Source organism: Herpailurus yagouaroundi, unplaced genomic scaffold (genome assembly GCF_014898765.1).
Source record: "Herpailurus yagouaroundi ecotype Mexico unplaced genomic scaffold, PumYag 77, whole genome shotgun sequence".
NCBI classification, from domain to species: Eukaryota; Metazoa; Chordata; class Mammalia; order Carnivora; family Felidae; genus Herpailurus; species Herpailurus yagouaroundi.
In genome coordinates, this window is record NW_024412388.1 from 73,104,828 (window position 1) to 73,119,133 (window position 14,306).

Below are 14,306 nucleotides of genomic sequence, written 5' to 3' on the forward strand. Positions count from 1 at the left end.
AAATCTAAATGGTCCCAATAGATAAAGAACATTCCACACAAAGCAGCAGGATGTATTTTCTTTTCAAGCATATATGGAACATTAGCCAGCATAGATCACATAGATCACATATTAGGTCACAAAACAAATCTTAACACATATAATAAAATTTAAATTATGCCAACTATCCTTTCTAACCTTAATGGTATGAAAGTACAAATCAACAGAAGGAAAGCTGAAAAAGTCACAAATAGGAAGAAATTAACACACTCTTGAAGAACCCATGGGTCAAAGAAGAAATCAAAAGGTAAATTAGAAAATATCTTGGGACAAATAAAAATGAAAACACAATATACTAAAGTTTATGGGATGTTTAAAAGCAGTACCAAGAGGGGATTTTATTTATTATTCATGTATTTATTTTTAAGTATTTATTTATTTATTTATTTATTTATTTATTTATTTAGAGAGTGCAAGAGCACACGTGCAAGTGGGGAGAGGCAGAGAAAGGGCAAGAGAGAGCTAATCTGTGCTTAGCTTAGAGCCAGACTCGGGGCTAGATCTCACCATTGTGAGATAATGACCTGAGCTGCAATCAAGAGTCAGACACTTAACTGACTGAGCAATCTGCAACCCACAGGCCCCCTAGGAGAGAATTTTAAAATGGTACACACCTACATTAAAAAAGATCTCAAATAAGCCACCTAGCTTTACACCTCAAGAAACTAGGAAAAAAAAAAAAGAACAAATTAAGCCCATAGTTAAGAGACAGAAAGAAATAATAAAGATTAAAGCAAAATAAGTGAATAGAAAATAGGAAAACAATAGAAAAAATGAATAAAACTTTGTAACAATTAATAAAACTTTTGTTAATGAAAACAAAATTGACAAACCTTTAGCTAGACTAACAAAAAGAGAGATAATACTTAAATAAAATAAAAAATGAAAGAGGAACATAAGATGCTAGTATGAACAATTATATACCAACATTTTGGATAACCTAGAAGACACACATAAAATTCCTAGAAACACATATCCTACTAAAACTAAACATGAAGAAATACAAAATCCAATAGATCTCTGAGTAGTAAGGAGATTGAATCAGTAATAAAATATATCCCATCCAGGAGAAGCATAGAACCAAATGACTTCACTGAGGAATTCCATAAAACATTTACGAAAGAATTGATGCAAATCATTTCAAACTCTTTCAAAAAGTTGGGTAACGTAAAATTTCTGTTCACAGATGACAAGAGGAGGGAACACTTCCAAACTCACTTTATGAGGCCAGCATTACCCTGATACCAAAGCCAGACAAAGACACTACAAGAAAAGAAAATTACAGGCCAAATTCTCCAATGAATATAGGTGTAGAAACCCTCCTCCCCCCCCAAAAAAAAAACCTAGCAAAATGAATTCAAGAGCACATTAAAGGACCATACATCATGACCAAATGAGATTTACTCCTGGGATATAAGAATTGTTTACATATGAAAATCAATCATATGATATACCACATTAACAAAACAAAAGATAAAAATAACATGAGTATCTCTATGGAGGCAGAAAAGCATCTGACAGAATTTAATATTCTTTCATGATAAAACACTCAACCAACTAAAAATAGAAGGAAATTACCTCAACCTTATAAAGTTCATATATGAGAAGTCCACAGTTAATATTGTGCTCAACAGTGGAAAACTGCAAGCTTTCCTCTAATATTAGGAATGAGGCACGGATGCTCATTCTCATTGCTTCCATCCAACATAGTACTAGAAGTCCTAGATAGAGCAATTAGTCAAGAAAGAAAAAAATGCATCGAAGTAGGAAAAAAAAGGTAAAATTTCTGTTCACAGATGACAAGAGCATGTATGTAAAAAATGCTAAGGATGTTAGCAACATATTGTTAGAATTAATAAATGAATTCAACATAGTTGCAGAATTACAAAATCAATACACAAAAATAAGCTACATTTCTATACGTTAACAACAAACAATTCAGAAAGGAAATTAAGAAAACAATCCCATTTACCACAGCATCAAAAACCATAAAATATTTATGAATAATTTTAACTAGGGAAGTGAAAGATTTGTACACTGAAAATTATAAAACATTGTTGACAGAAATTAAAGATGACACAGTGAAAAAAAAATAAAGATGACACAGTGAAAGATATATCATGTTCATGGACTGGAAGACTTAATACTGTTAAAACATTTACACTATGAAAAGTAATCTACAGATTCAATGGAATCCCTGGTGAGAACTCAATGGCATTTTTTGCAGATATAGAAAAAACAATTCTATCATTCATATGGAACCACAAAGAACCCTCAATAGTCAAAACAATCTTGAGAAAGAAGAAAGCTAGAGGTCTCAATTTCTTGACTTCAAAATATATTGACTCGAGTCATGATCTCACGGTTTGTGAGTTCGAGCCCCGCATTGGGCTCTGTGCTGACAGCTCAGAGCCTGGAGCCTGCTTCAGATTTTGTGTCTCCCCCTCTCTCTGACCCCCCCCCACTCACACTCTGTCTCTGTCTGTCTCTCTCTCAAGAATAAATAAACATTAAAAAAAATTTTTTAAAATGCTATAATAATCAAAACAGTTTGGTACTGGCATAAAGACAGATATATAGACCAATGAAACAGAATAGAGTACCCAGAAATAAAACTACACACACATGGTCAGATAGTCTTTGACAAGGGTGCTATGACTACAATGGGGAAAAGATAGTCTTTTTAACAAACAGTGTTAGGAAAACTGGATATGCAAAGGAATGAAATTGGATGCTTAAATTACACCGTGCATACAAATCAACTCAAAATGGATTAAACATTTAGACATAAGACTTGAAACCATAAAAGTCCTAGAAGAAAACATAGGAGAAACCTCCATTATATTGGTCTTGATAATGACTTTTTGTATTTGACACAAAAACAAAGGCAACAAAAACAAAAACAGACTAGTAAATACTTCTGCACAGAAAGAAAACAACCAACACAGGGAACAGGCAACTTACAGAATGAGATAAAATATGCATAATCCATAAATATGATTGTTTAATATATAACATAATAAGGAACTCCTACAACCCAACAGCAAAAACCAAATAAGCCAATTAAAATAATGGTCAAAGGACTATAACAGAAATTTCTCCAAGTAAAACACACAAATGATTGAGTATATGTAAAATGTTCAACATCACTAACCATTAGGGGAATGCAAATCAAAGCCACAAAGAGACATCACCTCGTAACTGTTAGAATGACTATTACAAACAAAAAAGGAAATAAATGTTGACAAGGATGTAGAGAAATTAAAACCCGTGTGCACTGTTGGTGGGAATGTAAAAAAAAAAAATAGTGCAGCCATTATGGAAAACTGTGTGGAGTGCCTCCAAAAATTAAAAAATAGAACTACCATATGATACAGCCACCCCACTCCTGGGTATTTACCTAAAAGAATTGAAAACAGAATCTCAAAGAGTTAAGTGCATTCCCATGTTCAACGCAGCATTACACAATAGTCTATAGGCGGAAACAACTTAGATGCACATCAGTGGGTGAATGGATAAAGAAAATGTGGATATTTAGACTACTGGGCAATGGACTGTTATTCAGCCTTTAAACGGAAGTAAATTCTAACATATGCTACATCATGCATGAAACTTGAAGACCTTATGTGAAGTGAAATAAGCCCATCACAGAAGAACAAACACCGTATAATTCTAGATATATGAGGTATCTAAAGTAGTGATCGTCATAAAAGCAGAAAGTAGAATGGTGGCTGCTACAGGTTGGAGGTAGAAATTCGAAGTTGCTGCTCAACAGGCATAACCTTTCAGTCATGCAAGATAAAAATGGTCTAGCGATTTGCTGTACAACATATGGATATAGCTAACATTATTGTACTGTACACTTAAAAATTTGTTAAGAAAGTAGACTTTATGTTATGTTTTTATCATTACAACAAAAAATCTTCTTTGGGCTTATTAGCATTTAAACTTCTCAGCTTTATATTTAAGATATGTCACAATCTGACTCCTAACTTTTTTTTTTTTTTTAAGACTGATAGGTTTACTTTTGCCCTCCATCTCTAGTTCATTTTTGTATTTATTGTATAAAGACTCTCATTCCTTGACTCTACCTGGCCAAATCCAATCCATCCATCTCAAAATCCTTCTGTAAAGTTTTTCAGAAAAATGGCCATAATAGTCATTCCCTGAGCTCCTTATTGTTCATTTATATGTTGCCTAGTTACGTTTTTTTAGCTTTTCCCATGTGGAAATCTCACACTTCCAGAAAATTACAAGTTCCTAGCAGACAGAAGACCATGTTTTAATCTTATTTCCAAGTAATTTCTTAACACAATATCTTACGCATTGTACAAACTCATAAGTATTTTTCAGCTGACTAAATGATGTCTGGAGAATAAAATGGCTAGTGTAAGAAATCTTGATTTAGCACATGAAATGTGCTCAGGGCTGAGCTGAGGTGCTCTTAGAAAACTATTCAGAGGTATGCATTTTTCTCTTACCGAATTAGCTCACCTCTATACATATGATCACATGACATTTTCATAATTCAGTGTGAAGGTTATTTCCACATATTCTGTAACATAATTTTACAAATTAAAACAGGCTTCCTATTTCTAATAGTAGGCTTTCTCCAAAAACTTATCAGAGATGTCATACAACAGAAAATAACAGCCTATTTTACCACCCCTAATTCCACAGCCAAAGTAACAACACAAACCATTATAGGAATAAATAAATTATTCTATTTACTGGAGAACAGAGAATATTTATTGGGCACTTACTTTCTGAAGTAAGCAGCAAAGGATGGTTTTTCTAATGTTATGAGATACTTGAAAGCAGATGGCCAAATCGGGTGGTTCTTAAAAAGGCTCAGGAGAGTATGTTTTGTATCTATATACACACATATATATACACACACATACCCATAATGAATAGAACCATAATCAACATGTTTCCAATCTTAGTTTGAGGTTTTTAGTCAACTGGCAGAAAATGAAGAGAAAATAAAAGGCTTCTTTAGAGCTGTGCCAAATTGCTCTGGAAATAACCCAACTGGCTTACAAATAGGGTAACCATGTATTTCACATAGAATGCACATAATTGTCTTGATGACCTCCTTGAATAGCCTCAACAGAGCTTTAGTAATTGATATTGTCCCTACTTTCCAAACAAGATATGTATATTAAAATAAATGAAGTTCTAAGATGCTTCCGTGATATTGTGTACAGAACTAAAGATCACGCTAATAGGGTCAGCATGTTTGACTCTGTTCTTCCCTTCTGTTTCTAGAAACGACTTCAATAAAAATAATGAAGCACCAAGAAGAAAAACATAAGCAGACGCTTCTTAACCTACAAAACAAAGTCCTTCTTCTTTTAAAATTTTCTGGTCCTTTTGATAAAATCATCTCTTCTGAAATGTTATTTTAAAATTCAGTAATTTTAGGGGCGCCTGGGTGGCGCAGTCGGTTGAGCGTCCGACTTCAGCCAGGTCACGATCTCGCGGTCCGGGAGTTCGAGCCCCGCGTCAGGCTCTGGGCTGATGGCTCAGAGCCTGGAGCCTGTTTCCGATTCTGTGTCTCCCTCTCTCTCTGCCCCTCCCCCGTTCATGCTCTGTCTCTCTCTGTCCCAAAAATAAATAAACGTTGAAAAAAAAAAATTTAAAATTCAGTAATTTTAAACAATCAATTAGTCTAGTGATGTTCCTGATAAAGCTTAAAGTTCCTGTTTATTGAATACATTTAGATAAAGTAATCCACAAAGTAATTATTACTCATTGGAAAGTCAACCATTTGTATTCATTAAAAGGTCTGGTTTTCAGGGTTTTTTGTCCCACTTTTAAACAATGTAATTCTAAGACTAAAGGAAGTAATGAGAAGGAAATTTTAAATATCACTATTGTAATATTGGTTGGTTTTATCAGTTGGTTTTCTTCAGTTCTATGACATTTTTCTTTACAAAACTTCAAGAGAAACAAATTTTCCAAACTGAAAAGAATTTAGAAAGCTACCTGGTTCTTCATCTAACATGAAATTCATACTTGAAAACATTAAGTTCCATTATCACTTCCTTTTAAAGTAATTCTTAATTTCCTAGAGCAGAATCTGTTTCTCATTTATCTAGGTTCTCATAGCACTTCACCAACTCTTTAATACAGCATTTCTTACAACATTTTGTGCTATTTTTATGGTATCTGTCACCAAACTGTTACCTCATCCAGGGGCAGAACCATGGTTTAGAAATCTATAATCTTTATAATCGATATAAGGGGCACATGGGTGGTTCAGTCAGTTGGGCGGCCAACTTTGGCTCAGGTTATGATCTCATGGTTCATGGATTCAAGCCCCGCATCAGGCTCTGTACTGACAGCTCAGAGCCTGGAGCCTGCTTCGGATTCTGTGTCTCCCTCTCTCTCTACCACTCCCCTACTTGTGCTCTGTCTCTCTCTGCCTCTCAAAAAAATAAAATAAAATAAAATAAATGTTAAAAAAAATTAACAACAACAAAAAGAAATCTTTATAATCTCACATTTACTCCTTGGTCTAACACATAAAAGAAATTCAATAGATGTTAAATAAATGCTATACTGAGTGGATGGATAAATGCATGTGTGTATATATGCATCAAGTTCAGTTATGTAGCAGGTGAAGGGTTAAACATTATAGAAGTTATCAATTCCATTCTCTATACTACCTTTCTCTCTCAACATCCCCTCATGCTACTATTTCTATTTTTAAGTTTGGTTTACTGTGATTTCTTGATTGTTTCTACCTTGATGTCAAAGAGGAACTTCAAACTAACTATACCCAGAATGAAACTTCTTGTATTTCCCATCCTCTAAACCTGCTCCTCCTAAGTTTCCTATTTAAATCAATGACAACAGTAACCCAAGTAATAGTCTCAGCTTTATCCTCGAATTCTCTTTCATTTAATAAATTCCAAGTTGTATTGTTTCTATTTCCCAAATAGTTTTTAAGCACAGTCATTCAATCAATCATGCATTCAGCCAATATCTATTGCATTCCTGTTATATGTTATGGACATTATTATGATTATTGTGATGTTCATAAAATCAGTTAGGCTCTTCTCTCAAAAGCTTATAGTCTAATAGAGAGATAAATCATCAGTTGTAATATATGAAGGCAAGAAGCTTTGAGATTTGAACAAGTATAGTACGGTTTGGTATTCTAAACAGTTTAGCTGGAATCAGGTTTTCGGAAGAGTGATGCTTCCATCACTATATGACTATGTATGTCTGTATGATTATAGACAATAGAGTTAGAGAGACAGGGTAGGTTATAAAGAACCTTGCATAAAAAGTAAAGAAGTGAGAACCTTAACCTGGAAGCATGGAGATCACTGAAGGAATAAGCACAAGGATGACTTGATAAGATCTATACTTCACAAACATTATTCCATCATCTACTCAGAAGCAGATTTGAAGAAATGCCAGACTGGAGGCTGGAAGAACAAATGAAGGATTATTACTAATGCTGGCGAAAAGTAAAAAGGGCCTGAGCTACAACATTGGCAGTGAAAATGGTTTTAAGTGCAAAGGGGAAATTTTGATTCAAGAGAGAGATCAGTGTAAAGGTAGGTGATAACTGATGGCATGAGGTTGTTCAGTAGTTGAGGAGAGGTTTTGCTGCAAAACGTGTGTGGGACTTGAATACAAAGAGGAGGAATATTTCTTCCATAGAGACAGAAAAAAAGGGAGAAACATTGCTGTATATATGGAAACTTTGTAGGTGGCCAATAGGGTTGCCAGATAAAATACAGGATGCCCAGTTAAGTTTGAATTTCATGCAAACAACGAATAGTTTTAGTGTAAGAGTGTTCCACATATTACACTTCCATCCTCTCACAAGCTTCCTTTTCCTGAATGCCATACATCTCCCTTGTCTGGATGCAAATCCTACTCATTCATCATGTCAGCTCAAGTGCTACCTTCTCCGCACAGTTCCCTATTCCATTACTTGCCAGACTGGAGGCTGGTATTACAAATTGAATATTATTCATATGGTTATTATAAAAGTTTTCTTGCAGATCTTTCTCTGGATTGTAAGTCTTTTGAAAGTAAGGATCAATACTTTTCATCTTTGTGGACAGTCTACCACAATGGCTCATATGAAAGGCAATCAATAAATATTGGCTGATTGATTGAATGCTCTATTTCAGATCTTTATAATTCTTTTCTAGCTTTTACGAGTTCATCTCCTTGCCTTCAGTTTCCCTCCTATTTAAGCCCTCCTCCATGCTGACTGATATATTTTTAAAACATAAATCACCCAGGACACTTTACTACTTAAATATCTTTGATTGCTTCATGATGCCCATGAATAAAGTAGAAACAGTTTAGCATGGTATTGAATGTTTTCCACAATTTCGTACCAAAGCTAAGTGGTTAAGAACTGGGTTAGAATCCTGGCAAAGTCACTTGATAGTTATGTGACAGCAATAACTAAACCATCTGTAAAATGGAGATAATACTTAGCTTATAATGCTATTGTGAAGATAAAATGAGATATGTGTAAGACATTTACTATATATAGTACTGTAGTACTTGACACTATAGTACACTAACAAATACAGCTATTATTAACATCCTTTTGAAATGGACAGATCATTTCTTGTGCAAGAAACAAGATGACTTTTTATATAACTTTCTTAGAGGCCAACAATTCTACCTATGTTATTCTTGCTGAATAATAACTGAGAAAAGAAAAATATTTAGGTTTGTCTTTATACTTTAAAGTGTCTTAATTGAAAAGAAATCTTTATTCCCTAAAGGAAAATAAGTCCTATGGTTGCATGTCAAAATTTATTGTCAAGACCATGCATTCTGCATTTTTTTTCATTATCTTAAAAAAATTATAGGAGGATTATAAAGTTTGAATGCTCGATTGATCTTGAGTAATCTAAAATTCATGGTAAATATCTAGGAAATTTTATAATAAAACCACACCCAACCAACCTTATTTGATTCATTTAAGCCTCACTGGTAGTTTTTAACACCTGTCACAAATACAATGTCCTCCACAAATATGTGCAGTTAAAACAGATCATGGTCAGTATGGGATATTTTGGACATAGTTATTAAATTATTAAATTAAATATGAATTAAAGAGTAGTATTCCAGTTTATAATATTAAGTCCTCAAGAGGCTTAATTAGTTGCTTGCAAATTAAAGTAGGGCTTTTTAAAATTCCTTCATATATGGCTACATAAAAATATTTTATTGGTGAATATTTATGAATAGTCAAAATTATATCCACACTACCAAATATAATAAAACTTGAGATTCAAATATCTTATCTATCCTAGATCATTTTACCAAAACACATATTCATGTGTCAACACTAAAAAATACACTGTTTTTAACCTTGAGACAATGATAATTTCTATTTAATACAAAGTTTTTCATTTTCTCAAATATTTCTCCTCTCTATACATGTACACTTTAACAAGTCAATTAAATCAAATGCTTTACACTATCTCTATCTTTATCCCTCTTCCATATTGGTTATTTGTTTGAGTACTGAATTACTACTGACTAAGTTAGGGAAAGGAGGAGGAGAATAAAGCCATGTGGAAATCCCCCTCCCACGTTCTCTATCTTCTTTCATATTGTACAGATGATGCTGTTAGCAGGACTGAAAGCTCCCTGGAACTTCAGCCTTATGAAGAAATGTGAGCTGGGCCCTTTTAGCTACTTTAACCTTTTACTAGTCTAAATATTCCTAAAGTTTCCAAATAAAGCTTGGAAGGCTAGGAAATCACAAATTTAAAAACAAACCTAATTTCTTTAGAAGTGGTCTTTTTTCTCTCGTTGTTACACATCTAGTTGACAGAATTACAAAAGCAGCAAGAGAAAAACAGCTTGTTATATACAAGGAAACTCCCCTAAGACTATCAGCAGATTTTTCAGCAGAAACTTTCCAAGCCAAAAGGCAGAGACATAATATATCCAAACTGCTGAAAGGCAAAAAACCAACCAAGAATACTCTACTAGTAAGATTATCATTCAGAATCAAAGCAAAGATAAAGAGTTTTCCAGGCAAGCAAAAGCTAAAGGAGTTCATTACTACTAAAGTAGCCTTACAAGAAACGTGAAAAGTACTTCTTTAAATTGAAAAGAAAGAGCATTAATTAATAGCACGAAAACATATGAAAGTATAAATCTCACTAGTAAAGGTCAATATACAGCAAGGTAGTAGATTATTATAAAACTACTATGAAGGTTAAAAGACAAAAGTAGTAAAACTAACCATAATAGTTCAGGGACACACAATATAAAGAGATGTAAAATGTGATGTCAGAAAAATAAAATAAAATGTGGGAGGTAGTAAAAATGTAGACTTTTAGAATTTGACCAAATTTAAGTTGCTATCAACTTAAAATAAACCATTATGTGTATACATATATGATGTTAAACATGAGCCTTATGTTAACCAAAAAGCAAAATCCTATACTAGACATACAAAAGACAATAAGAAAGGAATCTAAGCACAATACTAAATAAAGTCATAAAAACACAGGGTAAGAGAGCAAGAGAAAGGAACAGAGAAGAACTACAAAACATCCAGAAAACAATGAACAATAGGCAACAAATACATACCTATCAATAATTATTTTCAATGTAAATGGACTAAATATTCCAATCAAAAGACATAGAGCAGTTGAATGGATAAATAAACAAGACCAATCTATGTGCTGCCTATAAGAGATTCACCTCAGGTCTAAAGATGCACATGGGTTGAAAGTAAAAGGAATGCAAATGCAAATGAAAAGAAAGTTGGAATAGTAATACCTATATAAGACAAAACAGACTTTAAAACAAAGACTGTAGGTGTACCTGGGTGGCTCAGTTGGTTAAGTGGCCAACTCTTGATTTCAGCTCAGGTCATGATCTCATGGTTCATGAGTTTGAGCTCTGCATTGGGCTCTGCACTCACAGTGCAGAACCTGTATTGGAACTTCTGTCTCTCTCTTTCTGGCCCCCTCCCTCTCATGCTTTCTCTCTCTGTCTCTCTCAAAAGTAAACATTAACAAAATTTAAAAATTAAAACAAAGACCGTAACAAAAGAATAGCATTATGTAGTGATAAAAGGGTCAATCCAAGAAGAGTATATAACATTCATAAATATTTATGCACCCAACACAGAAGCACCTGAATTTATAAAGCAAATATTAACAGACAAAAAGGGAGCAATTGATAGTAATGCAATAATAGCAGGAAACTTTAATATACCACTTACATCAATGGATATATCATTCAGACAGAAAATTAATAAGGAAACATTGGCCTTAAAAAACACATTAGATCACAGGGACTTAATAGATGTATACAGAACATTTCATCCAAAAAATGTGAACTACATATTCTTTTCAAGTGCATGTGGAACATTCCCCAGGACAGGTCACTTATTAGACTATAAAATAGGTTTCATAAATTCAAGAAGATTGAAGCCATGTCAAACTTCTTTTCTGACTATAACAACATGAAATTAGAAATCAATTACAAGGAAGTGAGAAAAACACAAACACATAGAGACTAAACAACATGATACTAGACCACCAATGGGTCAACAAATAAATCAAAGAGGAAATAAAAAAATACCTTGAGGCAAATGAAAACAGAAATCTTTGAAATAACTGTCCAAAATCTATGGAGCACAGCAAGAGCAGTTCTGAGAGGGAAGTCCATAGCAATACAGGATTACCACAAGAAACAGGAAAAATCCCAAATAAACAATCTACATTTATACCTGACAGAACTAGAAAATAAACAATGAAAGTCCAAAGCTAACAGAAGGAAAGAAACATTAAAGATCAGAGTGGAAATAAATGAAGTAGAGAAAACAATAAAAAAGATCAATGAAACTAAAAGCTGGTTCTTTGAAAAGGTAAAAAAAAAAATTGATAAATCTCTAGTAAGACTCATCATAAAAAGAGAGAGAGAGGGCCCAAATGAAATCAGAATAAAAGAGGGGAAGTTACAACTGACAATACAAAAATACGAAGAATCATAAGAGACTACCACAATTATACACCAACAAATCGGAAAACTTAGAAGAAATAGATATTCCTAGGAACACACAACCTACCAAGAAATAAAAAAAAATGTTAATAGACTGAATTAAAAGTGATAAAATTAAATCAGTAATTTAAAAACTCCCCAACTAACAAAAGTCTAGGACTAAGTGGTTACATAGGTGAATTTGACCAAACATTTAAATAAAAGTTAGTACCTATCCTTCTCAAATTATTCCAAAAAAATAAAGAGGAAGGAATACTTCCAAATCCATTTTACAAGGCCTGCAGTACTCTGATACCAAAACTAGACAGAAACAACACAAAAGAGAAACTTATAGGCCAATAAACCTGATGAATAGCATTGCAAAAATCCTCAACAAAGTATTAGCAAACTGAATTCAACAATACATTAAAAGAATCATACACCATGATCAGTAGAATTTATTCAAGGAATGCAAGGATGGTCAACATCCATAAATCTATTATGTAATACACTATGTCACCAAAACAAAGAATAAAAATAATATGATCATCTCAATGGATGCAGAAAATCGTTTAACAAAATTCAGCATCTACTTATGATAAAAACTCTCAACAAAGTGAGTATAGAAGGAATATATATATATGTGTGTGTGTATATATATATATATATATATATATATGCATACATATATATATGATGGCCAATATAACAAAGGCCATTTATGACAAACCCACAGCTAACATCGTACTCAATGGTAAAAAGCTGCAAGATTTTCCTTTAAGATCAGGAATAAGGCAGGGATGCCCATTCATACCACTTTTACTCAAAACAGTACTAGAAATCCTGGTCAGAAGAGTCAGGTAAGAAAAAGAAATAAAAGTATCCACAATGGAAAGGAAGAAGTAAAACTGTCACTATTTGAATATGACATGATACTGTATACAGCAAACCCTACAGATGCTACCAAAAATCTATTAGAACTAATAAATGGATTCAATAAAGTCACAGGATACAAAATTAAGGTACAGAAATCTATTGCATTTATATAAACTAATGACAAGCTATCAGAGAAATTAAGAAAACCCTCCCATTTATAATTGCATCAAAAAGAATAAAATACCTAGAAATATATTTAACCAAGAAGTGAACGGCCTGTCCTCTGAAAAGCTAAGACATTGTTGAAAGAAATTAAAGACAACCCATATAATAGAAAAGATTTTTCTGCTCATGGATTGGAAGATTTAATATTGTTAAAATTTCCATGCTATCCAAAGCAACCCACAGATTCACTGCAATCCCTATCAAAATAGCAATGGCATATTTCACAGAACTAGAAGGAAGAATCCCATAATTTGTATGGAACCACAAAAGATGGTGAATATCCAAACCGTCTTGAGAAAGAAGAACAAAGCTAGAGATACTAAGCTCTCTGATTCCCTTTCTCTTTTTTCTTATTTTTCCTTCCCTTCCCTTCCCTTCCCTTATGTTCATCTAGTTTTGTTTTTTCTTAAGTTCCACATATGAGTGAAATTGTATGGTGTCTGTCTTTCTCTGACTGACTTATTTCACTTAGTATACCCATTGGAGGTAAATCATCCCTGTTGGAGGCAAGCCACAAGAGACTCTTAAATACAGAGAAGAAACTGAGGGATTCTGGAGGGGTGTTAGGCTAAATGGGTGATGGGCACTTGTTGGGATGAGCTCTGGGTGTTATATGTAAGTGATGAATCTTTAAATTATATTCCTGGAATCATTATTACACTATATGTTAACTAACCTGGATTTAAATAAATAAAAAAAATAAGTTCTCTGATTTCAAACTACACTACAAAGCTATGGTAATCAAAACAGTATGGTACTTGCATAAAACAGACGTACAGATCAATAGAATAGAGGACCAAAAGAACAACCAAACATGAAAACAATTCCTGATTACCTTGAAATAAGTTGTACAGTTTATTAAACGCAGCTGAGAAAGTTCAAAATATCCAGACATGTTCTGATATTCCTAAAGTCTTCTTTTACCCATTCGCTGAGATTTGAGATTAGAAAACACTCTTTCTCTCTGTCTCTCCATATATATATATATATACACACACACACACACACACACACACACACACACACATATATATGTATATATGTGTATATATATAACCAAAATAAGAATGACCATATATATATATACACATATACATATATGTATATGTGTATATATGTGTATATATATATAACCAAAATAAGAATGACTACATATATATGACTAC

General features: G+C 33.2%; 1 protein-coding gene across 5 annotated transcripts in view; it reads right to left on the minus strand.

Annotated features, from left to right (window-relative positions):
• Positions 1 to 14,306, minus strand: part of COL24A1 (collagen type XXIV alpha 1 chain) — a 405,325-nt gene that overhangs the window by 238,911 nt on the left and 152,108 nt on the right. The gene's annotated exons all lie outside the window — the stretch shown is intronic.